Genomic DNA, 23,291 nt, shown 5'->3' with positions numbered 1-23,291 from the left:
TTTATAAAGCCTGAAAACTCCTCTGTAAAAAGCAATTATTGTATGTTAATTGTATCAGTTAAATAAAGTATAATTATCTATTTTTAATTCAGATAATTTATATTAAAATGTTATATGGATAGTGCTTTTTAATTGTTTATTGACTTTCTGTCTATGTGTGTTATTGTTAGAACAATTACTAACATTTAAATGTGGGTAAATATATTTTAATATGCCAAATGAATTTGGACATTAAAACTATTAAAAATAATCCAATTATTTCCTTTAGGAATTTAAACAATCACATCTAAATAAATAAAGTCCATCCCTTTCTCAAGTTGCAGGGGTTGCAAATCTTCACTATTGCATCTTACTGGATATGGTGCATGCTCTTCCGAGAAGGTCAGTACAATTTTTGGTGACATGAGATAACCAACCAGAGGAAAAGAGAAACATTGCTGTTTCTTGAGGTTTTGTTGCTATTGTTGCTGTTTTTCTTACTTATATTCCACAAGACTCAGTCAAATAGCTGTCTCAGCTAAAAAGTGAAACATACAAGGGCCTTGAACTTCAGTAAGAAAACCGAGATCCCACTGTGCACTTGACCCTCTTATTTTCCCCTACCTGAGAGGTGAGTAGGTCATCTGTAAGAGCTACAAAGAACCATCGGGACTATTAATGAGCCTTAATGGAAGGGAACATCACATAAACAAAGTTCTATATTGTCTGATTGTAGAGATAAAATGAAAGATGAAAAATTATATTAAGCTCCTTGCATCTCAATGTAGACTTCTATTGCTCTAACAACTTAAGTAAATATTGAAGCCTGGTGTTAGGTGATAACTTAGAATACTGTTTGCCTACTGAATACTCATAACTTGAATTTAAAGCATCTAAAACTTTTATTTTTTAAAAGTTTATTTGTTTGCTTGTTTGTTTGTTTTTTTAGAGAGAGCATAAGTAGAGGGGGTGCAGAGGCAGAGGGAGAAGCAGGTTCCTGGCTGAGCAGGGAGCCCGAGGTGGGGCTTGATCCCAGGACCCTGAGATCCTGACCTGAGCTAAAGGAAGACGCCAACTGACTGAGGCACCCAGGCACCCCAAGCACTTACAACTCTTTAGTTCTTGAATATCAAGGTAACTAGACTCTTAAAAAAATAATAATAATAAAACAAAACAGAAACAGAAACAAAACAAAAAACAAAACCAAAAAAAAACTTTGGCATTACAAAATTAAACAGAAATATAAATTTGTGAATATGCTGTCAATTCCTAGAGGTCAGACCTTCACTGTATTTGTTCCTTTCTTACATGTAGATCACGTTGATGCTTTTGAGTTTTATGCTAGTATCAAGTCAAAAAATATATAAGATTGTTTAAAAAGTCTTTCCTGAAAAGAAAATAATTTTGAATCACAAGAACACTATAGTTAATACATTCATTCAAAACTGTTTTTTGAAGCTTTATATGTCACATATTACATTTTAAATAATTCAACTATTTCTTATGAATAGTTTAACATGCCACCTAAGATGTTTATTTAGAAGTGTCCCAAAACTATTATATAGAACTATTTTCACCTCTCTTCATATACACTTTTTATTAGCTTTAGCTAGAATACCTAACATCTACTAAGTGGCTAATATATGTCAGAAGATTTTATCTTTACCTCAATTCATCTTTACAACTAAACATCCTACAGAAGAGGAAAGAGAACAAGACTCTGTCTCCACTGGATAGCTTGTACGGGTCATATTCCAGTTCATTTCTGTCTAATCCTGAAGTTTTCTTGGCCAAATCAAAGGAAGTGCTATGTATTTCTTGTATACTACATAGAAAGTGCTATGTATTTCTTGGCCAAACAAAAAAAAGTGCTCCCTAATACAGGACGCCTGGATGGCTCAGTTCGTTAGGCATATGACTCTTGATTTCAGCTCAGGTCATGATCTCAGGGTTCTGAGATCCAGCCCATCGGGCTCTGTGATTAGCGGGGAGTTGCTTGTCCCTTTCCCCCTCCTTCTGCTCCTCCTCCCAGCTCATGCACACTCTCTCTCTAATAATTAAATCTTATAAATAATTAAATCTTTAAAAAAGGAGGTACCGAATGTTCACGACTGTTTTCTTGTTCCGTTAAACTTGACCCAAACTTGTCTATTACCAAATTCTGGATGGTTGTCCTTGTTGCCCTCTGTGATATTGTAACATCACAGAAAATAAGCATCCCTTTATTGTCTTAACAATTTGGAAATGCATATCTTATTAAAGCTATATAATGGCCAATATTGCCTTCGTGTTGTCATTTTTGGGGAGGGTAGCACAGACAAAGATATTCACTTTAAATATTTAGATATTCATCTAAAACTTCAAAATGTTCAATAGTATAAAGTCAACTTCAAAGAAAATAGTCAACTTCAAAGAAAATACAACTGCTTCCAAAAATGTATCACACATTTGAAAACAAAACTTTTGTTTGCTTACTTCAGTCTTAACACTTCTCCAATATTTCTGCACTAATTAGACAGAAAATGGAATGTCTACAATACAGTGTTGCGTCCTAAACTGTGAAGGGTTTGTTATGTTATGCTACTTGTAAATGAACAAATCTGCTTGCTACTGTAGTCAAATCAATAGTCAGTTAAAATTCAGACTCTTGCAACTGTTTGGGAGACCAGCCGCCCAGCAGTCCCCTCCTGGGAAAGACTTGGCAGGCATTGAGAAGAACAAAGATCGTTAACACAACTCCCTCCAGCACCTCTCGGGGTCTAAGGTGTTCTTTTCCTTGATTCGGGGATTTTTGCTCTCCCTCCAACATCACAAAATTGGTATGTCTCACTTCAGCAGTTATAATTTCATTTCCTCCCCAATCTTCCCCCACTTGCAGATAGACCCTGGTCCAAAAGGGTTGAATGCAAGAGGAACAAAACATTTTCATAGAAGTTAAGCTGATTTAGTTCCAAACCCCTTAAACGATCTTTCAACCAGGCTGCCAGCCTTGGGGTTTGCCAACCAGACTGGCCTAGTGACGCTGAGGATAAAGAATGATACATCACACCCAGGAATGATCACGGCAAAATTTTCAAAATATGTCTATGTAATCTCCGGGCCCTTTCCTTGTGATCATTACTCAAGAAACAGCTTAGTGGAGATTATCCCATTCTAGGAACAGCTGCATTTAGTAATCAAGCTGCCTTATTAATGCATACGGACCAGGAAAAGATGAGGTATTTAGATGACAACTTGTTAGATGACAAAGTAGTTAGATGACAACTTGCTGCCGTTCTTACAATTATGTTTCATAAATATGAAATGAAACATTGACAGACAGCTCTAACAGGGAAATGCCAAGTAAACAGGGCTTCTGGGGAAGTAATTTTTATTTGAGAAGTCAGGAGATAGGCAAGAACTTCTCAATCTATCCTTCCAAGGTTGTCTTCCCCAAATGCAATATATTTTCAGGTTTCAACATAAATCACCATCGTTGTGGTTTCAAGCAGCTACCAGCAAAGGCCTCCGCTTCAGGCTAGCCTCAGACTCTATGGCACAATCCAGGCTCCCTAAATCCCAGAGCTTCACTAGGGTCATAGCAGCTACCGTGGGATCTGCTCTGCCATCTGTTTCCTTAACTCGGCCCCTGGCACCCCTACACCAGTGCTACCTGCTACTGAGTGGATGGGGAAGGACTTAAGAATCCTTTCGTCTCACCACAGATTTTATTTTCTGCCAGTCATTATTATTAAGGTGCCAAGTACTCTAAGCAGCTTGAAGTCATAATCTCATGTATCCCTAATTTCTTTGTTCATCTATTATAGGGATTGCTACAGTTATATTTTATGAATGGGAAAACAGGATGGATGGATTCACTCAATCACATCAGGTCCCACAGCTGAAAATGCTGGAGCGAAACTAGGACTCCCAACTGTAAGCTTTGAAAATGGACATATTTTTTCATGTTTCCCCATATACTCACTGATATTTACTTAAGTACAGTCCCAAATTATGTGTCTATGATTACCAGGCATGAGAAGTTCAATAAAACACTATCCTAAAAGGCATCTTCAACTTTGCTGTACACAGTCCATACTGGGGACTCTCATCTCAGGGACATGCATTACCTCATCAGAACTTCCTCATTTTCTTTTTTTTTTTTTTTAAGTTTTTTTGTTGTTGTTGTTGTTTTGTTTTGTTTTGTTTTTTTTGACAGACAGAGATCACAAGTAGGCAGAGAAGCAGGCAGAGAGAGACAGGAGGAAACAGGCTCCCTGCTGAGCAGAGAGCATGATGCAAGGCTCGATCCCAGGACTCTGGGATCATGACCTGAGCCGAAGGCAGAGACTTTAACCCACTGAGCCACCCAGGCGTCCCAAGAACTTCCTCATTTTCTAACTGCAGGTTTGTCCTCTTTGACGACCTTCTCCAGGACTCCTCCAAACCCCAGCCCCAGGGGACTGCATTCTCCTCTCTGTTTCTGTGAGTGTGGCATTTTCAGACTTCACAGATAAGTGATATCATACAGACCTTGTCTTTCTCTGACTTATTTGTATAATGTCCTCAAGGTCCACTCAAGTTGTTGCAGATTGCGGGACTTCCTTCCTTCCCATGGCTGGGTAATACTGCATTATCTAGATGCCACATCTTTATCCATTCATCCATTGTCACATAGGTTGTATCTACGTCTTGGCTACTGTGATTAATGCGGCAATAAACATGGGAATACAGATATCTTTTCAAAACCCTTGTTTTCATTTTCTTTGGATATATACCTAGACATTGGATTGCTGGAATAAAGGGTAGTTCTATTTTCAATTTTTCGAGGAATCTTCATATTGTTTTCCATAGTAACAGAAACAACTGACGTTCCCACCAACAAGACACAATTGTCCTTTCCCTTTACATCCACACCAACACATAATTATCTCTTGTGTTTTTTATAATGGCCATTCTAACAGGTTTAAGGTAATGTCTCCTTGTAGCTTTGATTGTTTGCATTTCCCTGGTGATAAGTGATGTCGAGCATCTTTTCATGTGTCCGTTGGCCATCTGGATATCTTCTTTGCAAAAATGTCTATTCAGTTTCTCTGCCAATTTTTTAATCAGATTTTTTATTTTTTGTTCTTGAATTGTTGGAGTTCCTTACATATTTTGGATATTAACCTCTTGTCAGATATATCATTGGCAGATATTGTCTCTCATTCTGTAGGTTGCTTTTTCATGTAGTCAGTGGTTTCCTTCACTGGGCAGAAGCTTTGCAGTGTGAAGTTCACTTGTTGATTTCTGCTCTGTTCCTTGTACACTTGGTGTCACAGCCAGGAAACCACAGCCAAGACCGATGTCCAGAAGCTTCTCCCCTGTGTTTTCTTCTAGCAGTTTTTATGGTTTCAGGTCTTGTGTTTAAGTCTTCTAATCCCTTTTAAGTCAATTTTTGTGAGTAATGTAAAATAGAGACTAGATTCCAAATGTTCTCACCCCAGAAAGACATGATGGAGGTGTTGGCTAAGCCTGCACCGGTAACCCTACTGCAGCAGGGACATGCATCAAATCAAAACAGTGCATCTGAAACATACACAGTGTTATATGTCAATTATAGATCAATTTTAAAAAGACGTCATCAGCTCAGCAATCTTACCTCATTTCTCAGATTTTGGGCCTCCATTTTCCCTTCTGTAAAAAAATTAGTTCCTCAGTATTTCATACTAATCTCTGGTGGGGGCAATGTCATGTGTTTTAATAGCAACGGTAGATCAAAATCATTTTGAAATTATTTTTTTGAAATAATCAGAAATTTTAAGTAAAATTTAAATCTTGGATGTCCAGTGCTATCACAAATGAGAACTACATTGATCTTATTATGAAGTCTGATAAATGATTCTGGGCTGGAAGACTCTCTGGCAGTTTGTTTCTGAGTCAACTGGCCACAAGAACTTCCTTAAGCTGACTAAAAGTCAACATTACATCATTGAAATAATGTTAGTGCTGTTTCCATAGTAATCGTCTTGCACGTAAGATAATGCTATAAATATCTAATAGCTCTGTATTTTTTGGTTGGAGAGGACAGCAGTGTTGTCTTTTAAGCAAATCACACATCTGAAGTTGTTGAGCTTTGGAGTAAAGATCAAAGCACCACATATTTCATCATTTCTCTCATTCTCTTCTCAAATACAATTATTATGTAGAATCACAGACAGTTAATTCTTTTTTTTCCTCTTGACATTGTTTTTATCTGAACTTTAAGAAACATCGTTAGGAGAAGTTACCCTGTGGAAATGGCTATTGAAGACAAGATGAAGTACGCAAGTACAAACACAACATGTATAATGTGACTAGATTTACCATTTCACGTAGAGTAGCTCTTGTGAAAGGAAAATAAAGATTCTGTGTGGACAAGCTCAGTATGTGTCATACTGAAACAGAAAACCTGTCTGCCACTCCGGCCATCTTTGGTGGAATTACTGTGTCATAAGTAAGAAAAGGGGACTTTCTCAGTTCACACTACCAAATCTATTGCTTGAGTGTTACGCTCATTTCTACTTTCCATTCTTACACCTGAGCTGAGGAAACGAACTAAAAGAGTGAAAGCTCTTAATGTCTTAAAACAACTCTAGGTTTAAAGAAACACAGTGCACATAGCCAGGAAGCTAGACACAGGGCTAGAACATGAGTATCTTCAAATTGAGGAGCAATTTTCTTCTTTGTACCTTTTGAGGGCAGAGCTAGACTTCATTACTTATATGAGGTTGTATGGACCCAATTTCTGAGATCACGTTAAAAAAAAAAACTCTGATTTTTACTTTCCCTTCCTATAAGCACTTAACTAGTGCCTTCATTACTTTCTAAGATTTTATTTATTTGAGAGAGAGCACGCGCACACACAAGCACAAGCTGGGGAGGGGCAGAAGGACAAGCAGTCACCCTGCTGAGTGAAGAGCCCGCTTGGTCCCAGGATCCTGAGATGATGATCTGAGCCAAGATCTGAGAGTTGGTCACTCAACTGGCTGAGCCACCCAGGTGCCCCATTATAAACAGCTCCTTTATATAAATTATGATGTTTAATACTCAACCAGTTCCATAAATATATTTTTTCATACTTTTCATTGATAATAAAGTTGTAGTTCAGAAAGGCTAGGTAACTTGCCAAAAGTCACACAGCTTCTAATTACTGATATTGAGCTTGTACTATCTGTGCCTTGTTTCTTCCACTATAACCAAACTACGTCCCTGTAGACTATATTGCTATATTGTACTCTGATGAATATTATATGGATATTGTTCTCCTGCAAGGTTCATAAGAAAAATAAAAAAGCCTAGCTTTCAATAAACTCCTCCTGCAACTAATTTTAGTTGTTTGAAGATATCTCTCAAGCATACATATTCTTATATTAAAACTTAAGGATTTTGAAAAAAAATCCTCAAATCTCCTGAATGAATAGGGTTCCATTTTTTGAAAGAGATGAATTCAGAGACACTTTGAAGTCCTTCAGACACTCTCCAGTTCTACAATGGGTAGTATGTTTTTTTTAAATTATGCTTGCAAGATGATGATTTAAGTCAAAGAGTAACTATTTAGTCCTATTGTCAAATTTAATGAATTTATGTTTATTTCTATTATGTTCTTTCTCTAAATAGATGGCACAACGTGATGCATTTTGTTTTCATATCTTATAGGTCACAAATTCTGAATTAATTCCCTGGTCTACTTCAATCCAGAGTCTGCAATCTAATCCTAGGGACTGACTGTAATGGTTTATAGAAATTCTATAGCCAAAATTTGCTCAAATAAACAAACAAAACAAAGTCCCATACCCAATACAACATGCCTCATGGGCTGTTCTTCAAGGTCTTTGATTCTTTCCTAAAATTAAATGTTACATGCCATATCCTCTGTGTTATGTGTGTGTGTTTGTGTATGTGTGTATAAGATAGGGTAAAAAAAGGGGCGCCTGGGTGGCTCAATGGGTTAAAGCCTCTGCTTTCAGCTGAGGTCATGATCCCAGGGTCCTGGGGTCGAGGCTCAAGTCATGATCCCAGGGTCCTGGGGTCGAGCCCCGCATCGGGCTCTCTGCTCAGCACGGAGCCTGCTTCCGCCTCTCTCTCTGCCTACTTGTGATCTCTCTCTATCAAATAAATAAATAAAATCTTTTAAAAAAATAGGGTAAAAAAAGTAAAAGGAAAATAGAATTAAAATTGTTTTAGTCAAAGAAGAGGAACTATGTCCACATTAGGCAACCATATTCATTTTCAAATTGTCATTGTTTACTGATTTTAATTGGTTGTTTCTCTGTCAAAGGCTGGCTAGCTTCGTAAACAATGACTGTGTTTTAAACACATAACTTTCTAACCCCCGTCTTCCACTTTGTAATTTAGAGTGAGCTCAAGTTGCTAACTTGACCATTCACTTGACTGAGGAGAGAGGAAGCCACTATAAAAACTCTCATGTGATTCCAACTAAAATAACATGACATTACTGTGAAAACTTACTGATTAAACCACGTGACAAACCCTGCATAGCTCTGATCTGCAATGTCTAAAAACAAAACTAAGGCTAAGTGATAAGGAAAACTAATGGAATGATGTATGGCTATAGAGTCAGAATATGTGCGGACATTGGGTTTGCTCCTGAGACCCAAGCTACTGGAGATCGACAGTATGCCCTAACAGCACCCTTGTCTGGCCCATAATGTACATTCTAAGCATCTTTCTGGTCTTTGTAAGGTATACCTAAAAGGCAGGGTACTTCAGAGAACAAAATATGCTGTACATTCCATTTGAAAACATATAAAAATCTTAAAAACTGATTAATCCATGGTTTATATTTGAGATTGTCAATAGTAACACCCATATTTAGAAGAGTCAATCTAGTAGGTTGTGTTATGCAAATGGAAATTTATGTATGGGCTTTTAGCTATCAAATACATTTGGTTAGAACTTATCCTCACGGTTGAATATAAGGTCCATAATTTTACTGGCAAAAAAATAAAAACAGCTATTTTCCTCTAAAAAGATCGCAGACATCAAAAATAAACTCATAAAAGCCTCTATAATACAAAAAAGCAATTTTGTGCTGAGGCCAGTATACACTCTACCTAAATGCAGATCCGTAGCAGATACTGAAACAACCTGTTATAATTACTAAGGCAGCATACTTACACAATCAAAAAACATTCTTGGAAAATCACCAACTGGTTAATTTTAGTTATCTTTACCTCTAAATTAACTACCTATGCAACAGTGTTTGGCATATTGACAACCTTGATTTTGGTAGGCAGAAATCCAAAATGACTCTACCCCTCAGTGTTTTTCTTTGGTTATCATTATACCACAGGATAGAAAGCATGCTCCATATGTAACTGAGATCATTTATCAGTTATTCTTAAGCAAGAGAGAGGATCTGGGTACTGCTAACCTAATCATGTGATTGCTTTCATCCCAGAGCTTCCGTCTGGCTGGTAGCAGGTGCGGAAGTTTGAGATTCTAAGCTGGAGAGGGATCTGATGTTTTGTCTTTGCTGCTGAGATAGAGGGGCGTCAGTGCAGGGCCCTACAAGGAGCCTCTAGGAGCTGAAAGGGGTCCTCAGCGGATGGCCAGCAAAAAACGTGGGACTTCAGTCCTCAAACTTCAAGGAGCTGAATTCTGCCAACGACTTAAATGAGACCAAAAGAGGGTCCTCCCCTAGAGCCTCCAGATAGGAGCCCAGCCTAGCCAAAATCTTGATTTAGGCATGTGACATTCCAAACAGAAAGGACAGCCGTGCCGTGCTGGCTCGCTGACCTACAGAACTGTGAACTAATAAATAGGTGCTGTTTTCAACCACCAGTGTTACGATAACTTGTTAGGCAGCAAGAGAAAATCTACTCGGTGACCCATATTGATTGAGTCTCGATTAATTGTAATATAATGTGTATCTTAGACCCGATTATCTGAAAAATCCTACGGACACACAAACAAATCAAAGAGTCAGAGAACACCTGGCGATTCACAGACCTGTACCCCTGGGGATACAAATACATTATATGTTTATTAAAATAAATAAATTAATTAAAAAAAAAGTCAGAGAACATACTTGTTTTGGAAACTTGACTCTTGCAATTCCAAGATCCTTACACATTTTTTGTTCATCCACCCATTCATTCATCCAACTGTTCTCTCAAAAAATTATAGGGGATTGTAATTGTCTCTACAAATTTAAGCTGAACAACGTCATAGAGACCTATCCTGTCCTATTGATCTTATAACCACCTCTATAAAAGTGATTTCTTCTTTGCTCACTTAAATCTCAGCCAAATGTGATAATTGTATTTTCAGTAATATAAATTGCATGACATTTCCATACTTTGAATTTAATTCTGAACATATATATTGTAGTAACATGAGTATTCATAAATTCTAATTTATGTGTTTGTCATTAGTGATTCTACAATACCAATTTATATTATTAGAAATGCAAAAAAAAAGTTATGAGGTGGGGTAGGCATACATGTAAGATGAGTTTGGCCTTTCAAACACATTATTTGGGCAATAGAGGAACTTATAAATCTCTTAAAGGGCATCTTCAAAGTACATGATGAGAACATTTTAATAGTCTAGTATCTCTCTGTACTGCAGAAAATTAAGAGCATTACTGTGGAATCTTCAAAACATTTTTCGGAATTTGACATATTATTCCTAGTTTCTTAGAGAAGAGAAGAACAAATAGGGGTTATTGTGATATGATAATGGAAATCTATTCTGAGGGTAGAACAAGATTCTAAGAAACATAAAACCATTTTCTGGAAGATATCAAAGAGTTCTCACTGACACAGTGTAGCTGCCAGTCCACCTCACTGATAGAACTAGTAAGAACCACGCCCGAGCGATGATGAGATGGTGGAGAAGAGGAGGAAGACCACGCAAACAACGCTATTTATCATTTTTTGGAGATTGTTCTTACATGCCCATAGCTCTGGTAAGAACGCTATGTACATTTTGTGTTTATTTCTCACTACATAACAGTAAGTTAAGAATCAGTTAATCATATTTTAGAAATGTTCCTGTTTTATAAATGAACATCAAACTGTTAAAGAGTTCAAATGATTTGTCCTGCTTTTGAGGAAAGCATTTCAACAAAGGATTTGAACTGAGGACCATGCTGACATCTATGCCCTTAGCTAGTTTCAAAGGGTCTCCAAAGAAAAACAATAATCATGAATTACCCTCTTCAAAAATCCCTTGTCGAAGCAGATCCACCTGGACTGTTGAAATCAACTTTGTGAGGACGTGAAAGGTCTCCAGCTCTGGAAACAGGAAATGGAAATCGGAGCAGAAGGGCATCGCGCCGGAATGAATGGCGTGGCCCTGGAGTCACAGACTTCACGTGAGCCTTCCTTCCCTTCAGGGAGTCCTTGTAGGACAACCTGTTTCAGACTTGCACATTTGAGTACTTGCTAAAGGTCTCCCCCTAAATTTACAAGGTCTCAGCAGAAAGTATCATCTTCCCCTTTCTCTTGTGTTCCCGCATGTAAGCCCTCTCTCTCTTTGGGAACAGAGGAATGCCGTTTCCCAGGCCAGCTACGTGGTTCACTATAGGGGCTTCTCCATCGCTGCCCCATCCTTCCGAGCCACCGTCAGCCTGGCTCTCATCGTTTCTCCCCTAACCTCCCCCCCAGAGCCGTGTAGCTGCACTCTCTTTTTCCAGCCCCTGTAATTACGATCACACAGATGCCACGCCAGCCCTCCCCTCAGGCACACCCAGCCTCTGCGTGTCAATCACAGCTCATACAAGACTCAGCTTGCTTAGCACACAAGATGGTTCATGACCATCTTCCATTCTCCGCAGACTCCTCTCCCATCAGCCTGCAAACTCACTCCTTTCTCCAGGTGTCCCCCAGTTCCTGGGCTTTGGGAATGTGTTTCATGACTTTGTAAATTTGGATTCATTTGCTCCCCCTCCTGTGTCCTCTACACTCTGCCTCAGTCCGTCCTCTGCTATATTCCACATGCCCTCAGCTTAGTCATTTCTCCCCGCCATGGGATCCTGAGTCTCTTGAGGTTCAACTCGCTCCAAGCTGTGTGATGCATGGGGTTACTCCTCAGATATTTGAAGAGTCAAGAAAAGGAGAGAGAAGAAAAAACACTATTTACAAAGAGCTTTCCACTAGACCAAGTGTTTTCAACCTGCATAACGGGCACTTTGAAAGAGAGATTGAGCAAAGCATCATTACAATGCTGAAATAGAAACAAAGGCAGTGGAATAACATTCATGAGAGTGGTAGACATTGACTTATACCTAAAAAGAGAGAATTTTTAGTAGTGTGAGTGATATCCTAGGACATAGGCAAAGGCATTGTCAGGAAGACATAGACTAGTCAGGGCATACAAATCTAAATTCTATTTTATTGGGCATTTACACAGGAGTCTTGGGCAACAATAGTAGAAAGCTTGGGTCATGACAAAAAACACTTTTAGAAACAAGTGGGAAAATCTATAATTAATTCTGAAAGCAGTAGGAAGTTAGTAAAGATTATCTCTGATTTCTTTGAGACCTAATTAAATCTCTGTTTCAACATATCATGGAAAGTTCTTTTATGCCTCAAACATGAGATTTATCAATATCCAAATTTCCAATCTTATTTAAAAGTCAAAATATTTCAAATTATTACTGCCACACAATTATATAAAACAGTTGTATATTTACCTAGCCCCACTAGTAAATTATAAGCAAGTTGGAAAAGCGTCTTATCTTTTCCCCCAAATCACAAAGTATGTTGTCTTGTGCAGAAAAGGTAGCTAGTAGTATGTGCTTGCACCAGTAAGTATTCCCCACGGCTTGACAGTCATCAAAATACTGACTTTCAACAAAATATATTTAGCTCAGAAATGAACCTAAATCAAGTTTTAATCCTCTTTTTAAAATTTCTCTAGGCACTTTGGGATTTTGCATTCATCTGTATAATCATTGTAAAGATCAATTCTCCTTCTTTAGAGTTAAAACAAAATGCATATGTGAGGGTTTTTGTTACTGTTTTTGTTTGTTTGTTTGTTTGTTTCCTGTTTTCAATTCTTAATACATTCAGGGCTCAGCAAGAAATCTTTGTTCAGGTTTCAACTCAAGAGTCAGGCCTGTACTCACTGAACATCTCCATTCAGATTTACCTTACTGTGCTCTCTATTTAATCTTTTTAAGAAGCTTTGTGTGTTTATTATCGTACTGGACCATGCCAAGAGTTCTCTGCTGAAAGTAGCAGCTTACGCCTTGTTCAGGAAATACTTCCCACATAGCTGCATCCTGTCATCCCTGTAGGCATTTCTGTACATGTTCTACTTCTATACATTGTGGTTTCTGTCTCTTAGTAGGCTGGAAGAACGATTTTTTTTTTTTTTTTTTGCATCAAAGCTACACAAGGAACTTGGTAGCTATTTCACAGTTAACATACTTCTTGTATTTTCAAATCTTCTATCCTCTGGGCCGTGCTGTGTACAGGACAATACAAGACAAGGGGACACAGTCTACAAAAGACAAGGCGTAGTATGATCAGCTGATATGGTCCAGAACAGTGAAAGAGTTCTCCACATTGCGGATCATATAATCTTCCTGCAGGTAGTGTCACTTCCTTAACTGCCTTTATTATGTCGGTGCCATCATCAACTAATAAAAAAATCAAGCCAACAAACTGAGCACCTTCTACTGTGCAAACTACTTTCCTGGGCACCTGGAATAAGGCAGGTTTTCAAGTAGGTAGATGAATACTCTCTCTCCTCTGTTTTATAACTATTTTCAAATGATTGCTATGATGTCTTGACATCTCTTTATATATTTTCACGTTTTCTTGTGGTGAAAGCTTGGGTTTCTGAGAAAGTTCAGTTTACCCTATTGAGAACATAGCACAACAAAGAAAGCAACAGGTGGTCTTTTTCTTGCCCTGTTCATCCACTGTGTCTCCAGCACCAAGTTCAGAGCCAACGAGCTGAATGAAATTCGTGGAGCAGGTCGCCCAGGCTGGGGCCCTTCACAGAAAGTACATCACGATGCCTGCACTCAGTGGTACTCACCACTTGTTATGAGAATGGAGCACTTAATGGGGAGTAACACATTGCTTGTCTGAATGAAGTGCTCCAGGTCCAATATCCTCACTGTATAGATGATGAACCCTCTCTCCTTTATAGGTGGTGGCGCTTGCAGAAGTAAATGTCTCAAGGGCAGTCACCAGGACATGAAGCTTCCAGCCTGGAGCCCAGCTCTGTGCTTGACTTTCTACAACACACTTTCTTCGGAGTCTGAGCGGGCGGCCCTGCAGTGCCCAGATCCCCACTCCCAGCCCACAAGGAGAGGCACACACTGACACGGACAGTCTACTCCTTACCCTCACAAAACTGAAGCAGCTGAGGGAAAATTGAATCGAAGTATACTGTGTGTGCTATAAGCAAGTGCTATTGTCAAACTGTGGAAAGAACCAAGGTGCCCTTCAACGGACGAATGGATAAGGAAGATGTGGTCCATATACACTATGGAGTATTATGCCTCCATCAGAAAGGACGAATACCCAACTTTTGTAGCAACAAGGATGGGACTGGAAGAGATTAAGCTGAGTGAAATAAGTCAAGCAGAGAGAGTCAATTATCATATGGTTTCACTTTTTTGTGGAGTATACCAAATAACATGGAGGACATGGGGAGATGGAGAGGAGAAGGGAGTTGAGGGAAATTGGAAGGGGAGGTGAACCATGAGAGACTATGGACTCTGAAAAACAACCTGAGGGTTTTGAAGGGGTGGGGGGTGGGAGGTTGGGGGAACCAGGTGATGGGTATTGGGGAGGGCACGTATTGCATGGAGCACTGGGTATGGTACAAAAACAATGAATAATGTTATGCTGAAAATTAAAAAAAAAAAAAAAAAAGAAGAAGAGCCTGGAAGTTTTGGGGAAGAGGGTATGTCTCCTTTCTAACCTAAACTCCAAGTGAGGTATCTGGCAGCTACGATGTCCCTATGAGGATGACAGATGCTCGCAGGGCTTTGAGCTGGAACTCAGTAAAAATGAAACTTCTTGGAAGACATTTTTCTGTCATATTTAGAAGTCCAATGGATGGTGGGCCTGATACGAACAGAGTACCTGGCTGTTTTGAGGACTGCTGAACTGAGTTAACTTCTTGTCATCATCTGCTTCCTCAACTCATTTGCAGTTACCGGCTGTTAAGGGGAGGTTTTCTGTCTAATGATAGGAAACACACATCTGGACTACAGATTTCCTGTAGTTTGTATAAACATCCATACTATACTATTAGGAGGTGAGAATCCATTCGGCTTTAGTTGTAAAATTGCTCCAGAATATTTACCATGGATTTCTTTTCTTTATATGTATATGTTTGTATACGTCTGTATATGTGTATGTACACATGTATACCTGTAATTTTAGTGTCAGATGACCCCTCTATCCCATAATTCTAACTTTCCATTGGCCCTGAAATATACTCCATGAATTAAAAAAAAATAAAGATAGAGATTCCCAAAAATGACTATAGTACAGTTTATTTATCGATAGTATTTCATTCTCAGATAATGAGTTCAACAGCATGTGTGAATTTTCTATATAACTGAGAGAAAAATCTTTAATGTCCACTATAATAATTTATTGTTTCAATGGCAAATACTTTAAAAATAGATTCTTTAAAATACTTTAAAATAGATTCTTGATGTTCTTAGGAATAGATGCTAATGCCATTTTAATTCTATATCTTATTACCACTTTGCTAAGGATTTAGCTTATCTAATGGGGTAAGATATATTGTAAATTTTTCTATACACATCAATTAAAGAAAAACAATAGTTATAAACAACAAGTTGTGGACTGGACCGTGCCTGGGCTTATCCTCTTGCTCTGCCCTCCCCCCAAATATTAATCTTGTTTAGATTTTGTGTTTCAGGGAAGTGCTAAATAGTTATATAGTATTGAACTTCAAAATATCCTTCCTCACCCACACTGAGGATTTATAACCACCCTCCCATCTTTTTCTTCTGTCAGTGTTTCTGTGTATTTGTTTTTTTTCTGGTATTATATAAATCTTATACTTGGGGTTCATTTTGGCTGTTGTTTTTTTTTCTTGTCATTTACTTTTGTCAGTCTTTTTGTTTGTTCATTTTTGTTTGTATACCTTATAAATCTTACCTTTGGGGCCCATTCTGGCTGGGTCTTCCCTTTTATTTATTTATTTATTTATTTATTCTGTCTCTCTCTTTCTCACTCTTTTTTTCTTTTTTCTTTCTTTTTGGTGGGGACTCCCGATTGCTCAGAAGTGTTCCAGGGTGCACCTTGCCTGGATCATGGTTGATACATTCAGCTATACATCCCCTCAACCACCTCTCACCAAAATAACTAGGAGGAGGAATGCCCAACAGAGAAGAAATTCAGAGACTGGGCCCTCTTCATCAGAGCTACTGGATATGGACAAAAACAGTATGCTGGAAAGGGAATTCAGGGTAACAATTATCCAGGCAATGGCTAGGTTGGAGAAAACCATTAATGATAACGTGGAATTGATTAGGGCAGAAATGAAAGCCACCAAGGAAGAAATTAAAAATGCTATCAATGAGTTCCAATCTAATCTAAATTCTCTAATGGCTAGGGTAATTGAGGCAGAAGATAAAATTAGTGATCTAAAGTACAAACTGATAGAGGAAAAAGATCAGGAGGAGGCCTGGAACAAAGAAGTTAGAACCTATGAAAACAGAATTAGGGACTTAAATGATGCCATGAAACATTCCAACGTCAGAATTATTGGAATTCCTGAGCGGGGGGGGGGGGGGGGGGGGAGAAGACCAGAAGATATAGTTGAACAAATTCTCCATGAAAATTTTCCCAGTCTGGGGAATGGAACCAGCGTTCATGTCCTAGAGGCAGAAAGGTCTATCCCCAAGATCATAGAATCTAGAAAGACCTCAAGGAACCTGATTGTGAAACTGATGAGTCATAATTTTAGACAGGAGCTCTTGAGGGCAGCTATGGGGAAGAGATTCTTTATGTACAGAGGAAGGCCCATCAGAATAACATCAAACCTTTCTACAGAAACCTGGCAAGCCTGAAAGGGCTGTCAAGATGTATCCAGAGCACTAAATGAGAAGAACATGCAGCCAAGAATACTTTATCCAGCAAGACTGACATTAAAAATGGATGGAAAGATAAAGATCTTCCAAGACTGGCAAGGTTTAAAAGAGTATGTGATCACCAAGCCTGCACTACAAGAAATATTAAGGGGGGGTGTTCTATAAAAGAAGAAAGAACTCAACAGTGTCATAGAACAGAAATTTATGGAGACAATCTATGAAACTAGGACTTCACAGGCAACATGATGTCAATAAAAACGTATCTCTCAATAATCACTCTCATGTGAATGGCCTAAATGCTCCAATAAAAGAGCACAGGGCTGCAGATTGGATAAAACAACAGGACCCATCCATATGTTGTCTACAAGAGACCCACTTTGAATCTAAGGATACATCCAGACTGAAAGTGAAGGGATAGAAAATCATCTTTCATGACAATGGGCCTCAAAAGAAAGCTGGAGTAGAGATTTTCATATCAGATAAATTAATTTTAAACTAAAGACTGTAGTCAGAGATAAAGAAGGACACTACATCATTTTTTTTTAATGTATTTGACAGAGATCACAAGTAGGCAGAGAGGCAAGCAGAGAGAGAGAGGAGGGAAGCAGGTTCCCTGTTGAGCAGAGAGCCCGATGCGGGGCCCGATCCCAGGACCCTGAGATCATAACCTGGGCCGAAGACAGAGGCTTTAACCCACTGAGCCACCCAGGTGCTCTGGACACTACATCATTCTTAAAGGGTCTATTCACCAAGAAGATTTAACAATTGTAAATATTTATGCCCCCAATATGGGAGCAGCCAACCACATAAAGCAACTGTTAATCAAGATAAAGAATAATATTGGTATGAATACATTAATAGTAGGGGATCTTAACACTCCACTCAGTAATAGATCATCCAAGCAGAAAATCAATAAAGGAAAAGAGCACTGAATGACATATTGGACCAGATGGACCTCATAGATATACACAGAACATTCCACCCTAAAACAACAGAATGCTCATTCTTCTCAAGTGCACATGGAACTTTCTCCAGAGTAGACCACATACTGGGTCACAAATCAGGGTTCAACTGATACCAAAAGACTGAGATTATTCCCTCCATATTCTCAGACCACAGTGCTTTGAAACTGGAGCTCAACTACAAGGAAAAGTTTGGAAGGAATTCAAACACCTGGAAGCTAAGGCCACCTTGCTTAAGAATATTTGGATCAACCAGGAAATCAAGAAGAACTTAAACAATTCATGGAAACCAATGAGAATGAAGACACTTCGGTCCAAAACCTATGGGATACAGCAAAGGTGGTCATAAGGGGGAAATACATAGCCATCCAAGCCTCCCTCAAAAAAAAAAAAAAAAAAAAAAAGGAATAATCCAGAATACACCAGCTCCACCAGCTCTCTTTGCACCTTAAAGAACTGGAGAATCAACAACAAATTAAGTCAACCCTACACACAGGAAGGGAAATAATCAAGATAAGAGCAGAGATCAATGAGATAGAAACTAGAGATACAGTAGAACACATCAACAAAACTAGAAGTTGTTTATTTTTTAAAGAATCAATAAGATCAATAAACCATTGGCCAAACTAATTCAAAAGAAAAGAGGACCCAAATTAATAAAATTATGAATGAAAAGGGAGAGATCACGACTAACACCAAGGAAATAGAAACAATCATCAGAAATTATTAGCAACAGTTATATGCCAATAAGTTAAGCAACCTAGATGAAATGAACTTCAAATTCAGTCTTGAATAAGAAATTCCACAAACATTAAAACTGAAAGAATTACTCTGGCTGTTTTTAGTCTCTTTTAATCGTTTCTTATTTTTGAACCATGATCTACAAATTTCAAGTTACTATGACACAACCTTTCAATAAATGAAGTGCTGTTACTCCAAATATATCACAGACTGAAAACTGTCAAATGGGCCATTTGTGGAAAAGAAGGGCAAGGAGTATAATATTCTAAATATATCCCTAAAAATACAATGTGCTTTGAAGAAATTCAGTACAAGATATCTGGTAGGTATGTGCATTATTTAATTATGATGCTAAAGCAGGATTTCTGGGGCCCTAGGGGGCTCAGTTGGTTAAGCATCAGTCTCTTAGTTTCAGCTCAGGTCATGATCTCAGGGTCCTGAGATCAAGCCTCATATCAGGCTCTGTGCTCAGCGGAGAGTCTGCTTGACATTCTCTCTCTCCCTTTGCCTGTCCCCTCCTCTCTCTAATAAATAAATTTTAAATAAAATAAAATAAGGGCACCTGGGTGGCTCAGTTGGTTAAGCAACTGCCTTCGGCTCAGGTCATGATCCCGGAGTCCCGGGATCGAGTCCAGCTTTGGGCTCCCTGCTCCATGGAGAGTTTGCTTCTCTCTCTGAACTTCTCCTCTCTCATGTTCTCTCTCACTGTCTCTCTCTCAAATAAATAAATAAAATCTTAAAAATAAATAAATAAATAAAATAAAACTGCACATATAAGTGAGATCATACAGTATTTATCTTTCTCTGTGTGACTTACTTCACTTGGCATAATGAGCTCAAGTTCAATCCACATTGTCACAAATAGTGAGATTTATTTCCTTTGCATAGCTGCATAGTATTTCATTGTGTATCATTTTATACACACACACATCCCATATCTTTATCCATTTATCCATCTATAGACACTTAGGCTGTTTCCATATCTTGGTTACTGTAAATACTGCTGCAATGAACATGGGGGAGGCACATAATTTTTTGAATTTGTTGTTTTCATTTTCTTCAGATAAATACACAGAAATGGAATTGCTGGATCATATGGTAGTTCTATTTTTAAAATTTCTTGAGGGATCTCCATATTGTCCTCCACAGTGGTTGAACCAATTAACATTCCCACCAACAGTGCATGAAGGTTCCCTTTACTCCACATTCTCACCAACACTTATTATTTTTTTGTCTCTTTGACAGTAATTATTCTGACAGATGTGAGGTGATAGCTTATTGTGATTTTGCTTTGCATTTCCCTAATGAGGAATGATGTTGAGTAGCTTTTTATGTACCTCTTGGCCATTTTTACATCTTCCTTGGGAAATTTACAAATGATATATCTGATAAGAGGTTAATATCCAAAATATGTAAAAAAAAGTTATACAACTCAACACCAAAAACCCCAAATAATACAATTAAAAAATGGACAAAGGGCCTGAAAAAGTACTTTCCAAAGAAGACAGGCAGATGATCAACAAACACATGAAAAGATGTTCAATATCACTCATCAGGAAAATGCAAACTTAAACAACAAGATATCACCTCACACCTGCCAGAATGGCTAGAATCAAAAACACAAGAAATAAAAAGTTGTTGACAAGGAAGTGGAGAAGAGAGAACCCTTCATGCACTGTTGGTGGGAAGGCACACTGGTGAAGCCAACTGTGGAAAACTGGATGGAGGGTCCTAAAAAAATTAAAAATAGAACTACACTATGATGCAATAATTCCACTACTGGATATTTAACCAGATAATACGAAAATACCAATTCAAAAAGATATAAACACTCCTATGTTATCAGCTTTATTTACAACAGCCAAGATATGGAAGCCACCCAAGTCTCTATCTACAGATGAATGGTTTAAAGAAGATGTGTAACACACACACACACACACACACACACACACGCACAGGCACACACACACAAATATTATTCAGCCATGAAAAAAGAATGGAATCTTGCCATTTGCAATGACATGGTTGGATCTAGAGCGTAAAATGTTACGTGAAATAAGTTAGAGGAATACAAATACCATATAATTTCACTATGTGGAACTTAAGGGGAAAAAAACAAGTAAACAAACAAAGGAAAAAAGAGACAAACAAACAAACAAAAAAACCCTCTTACATACAGAAACAAACCGGTGGTTTCCAGAGGGGAGGAGGATGGGGGATTGGTGACATAACAGACAGGGATCCAGGAGCACACCTGCCAGGATGAGCTCTGGTTAAAGCACAGAATTGCTGAATCACTACATTATACACTCGAAACTAATATAACACCTTATGTTCATTATACTTCAATTGTAAAAGAAGAAAATGAAAAAATAAAAAGTCAAAAAAAAGGAGAAACTGATATCATAATTAATTAACTAATTAATTAAAGTGCTTATTTGCTGGGTGACTGATTAAGAGGTCATTTCTTTACTTAAATTGTTTACTTCAAGAGATGACCTTTTTCTCACACTTTTAGGTGTACCTGAGTAGTCCTGACCTTCCATCAAAGAAGTTGTTTGGCCAGCTGACATCACTTTCAAGCAGTTCCTAAGTGCCTGAACATCTGGGGGCCATGGCTGTCTTTATACCTCAGTGTTACTCTGGTCCCTACAGGTAAATTATTAACATACAATGGAAATTCCATGTTTTGGGGAGTTTGGTGGGCCTGGGACTGAATCCTACCTGAGATGGTCCCTATGTGTATGACTTAGAGTAAGTCATTTGTCAGAATCAGGCAGTGTGAATGCGAAGTGTACAGCAGTCATTCACAGCACATGTCTGGTGGGTTTTTACTGCTAAACAGACTCAGGTTTCGTGTCAAACACTCTGACTCCCAGTAAGACATGAAAATTCCTCACTGTAGCCTCAGGGCAAATAGCTGGAATCCTTGTGTTTTTCTGTCTCTTTTCAGACTGATTCTGTGGGAAGCAGGATGGCAGCCTCCATAGGACCCACCATCTTGCCATCTCATGCTCTATGTGGACTTCTCACCAAGAGCCACAGATGACTTTGATAACTGTTGGCTGCCTGAACAATTTCTACCATGAGGAGCTTGTGGACATGGCGTGTTGCTTGACTTACGGAAGTCTTACTTCCCTCATCTCTACACTGGAAACAAGACTATGAACACAATGGGTTAATTAAGTATCTACCACCAAACATTTATCACAATGTCTGACACATACAGTCTATTCTATTTTGACAGCTATAATTATAATTGTCTTTAGCATGATACATGAATGAATATTGTAAAATTCCTAAACCAAGTTCAGGCCCCTCATGGCCCTTTTTTCCTCAAGCCTTCGATGATTTAGCTACCATAATGGAGGCAAATCCCACATTTCAGCAATTTTCCCTGGGCCCTTACTCCACTTGGTTTTGCTTCTTTATCTTTATTGATAGATATTTGTAGAACTGTCAGACCATCTTACACTGTCATTTATTTAAATAAAGCAATGTACCTTGTACATTTGGGATTGCTCTAGAATTTGGACAGTCCAGAAGAGAATTACAATATGGTTCCTAGGAAAGTGTGACTTTGCCCCACCCTAGACCAATCGGAATTTATCAAAAATAATTAAGTCTAAGTGATACCTTGGATCTTCCAATGCAAATCAACCCCCTTTTAAATTTAAATGATATGAAAGGCTCAGAATATTCTGCTCATGAAATTCTAATATTTCACCTTCATGTATTCTTAAATTTTCTGTTCTTTTGTAGCTGACTGAATTCAATCCCTGGAGTTCTGAGAAAAGTCTTTTTCTGAGAAAATGTAGGGAAGAAGCAGTACCCATCCGTACATGCAGTTCTCTGCTTGGGTGTATGGTAAAACACCTGGATTATTTTAACGTTTGATCCACAAAGGCCTAGGTTTTGAGGCAAAGGGTATATTCTTCGATCCTTCTTACACTTCTCTTTATCAGAACGCTTGATCAAGAGCATTGATAATCTGCTGTCTGGTATTTCCCCAATTCATGCTAGATCAACAACGAAGAATCTAGAATGAAATGCTGAGAAGCTCTGCTTCCTCCTGAGGGCATGTTTATGACTCTATGTTTTAGCACTCTAATTAGCTTACCTAATCCTGAAATTGCAAGTAAAAGATAATAAAATCCAATTCCAAAAGTGATAAAAGTAATTGTTTAATGTATGTCTGCATGTCTTGTTTTCATAGCTGAGTGAATGAAGACTTATTGTACCAAATTAATGTGATTTGAAGACCTAAGCAATTTTTCTTAACTATCACCAATTAATCAGGACCCCGTTAAGTATTAGAAACTCCACTATTTAGTGGGTTTTGATGTCAAGATACACAGACTTCAAAGTCTTGGAATTCACCAGGCATCACCTACAATGAGGCTGGCTCTGCACAAATGTACTGAGTAACCCAGCAGCTTAGTGTTGTTGCATTTGACCTCATTCAAATTATTTTAACTTTATATAATATAATATTGCTTATTAAGAAAAACTGACCTAATATAAAAACTGTAATATCTTTTAATCTG

The sequence above is a fragment of the Martes martes genome (assembly GCF_963455335.1).
Source record: "Martes martes genome assembly, chromosome: 14".
Lineage (NCBI taxonomy): Eukaryota > Metazoa > Chordata > Mammalia > Carnivora > Mustelidae > Martes > Martes martes.
The sequence above is the reverse complement of the archived record's forward strand: the minus strand, read 5'-3'. Positions refer to the sequence as shown.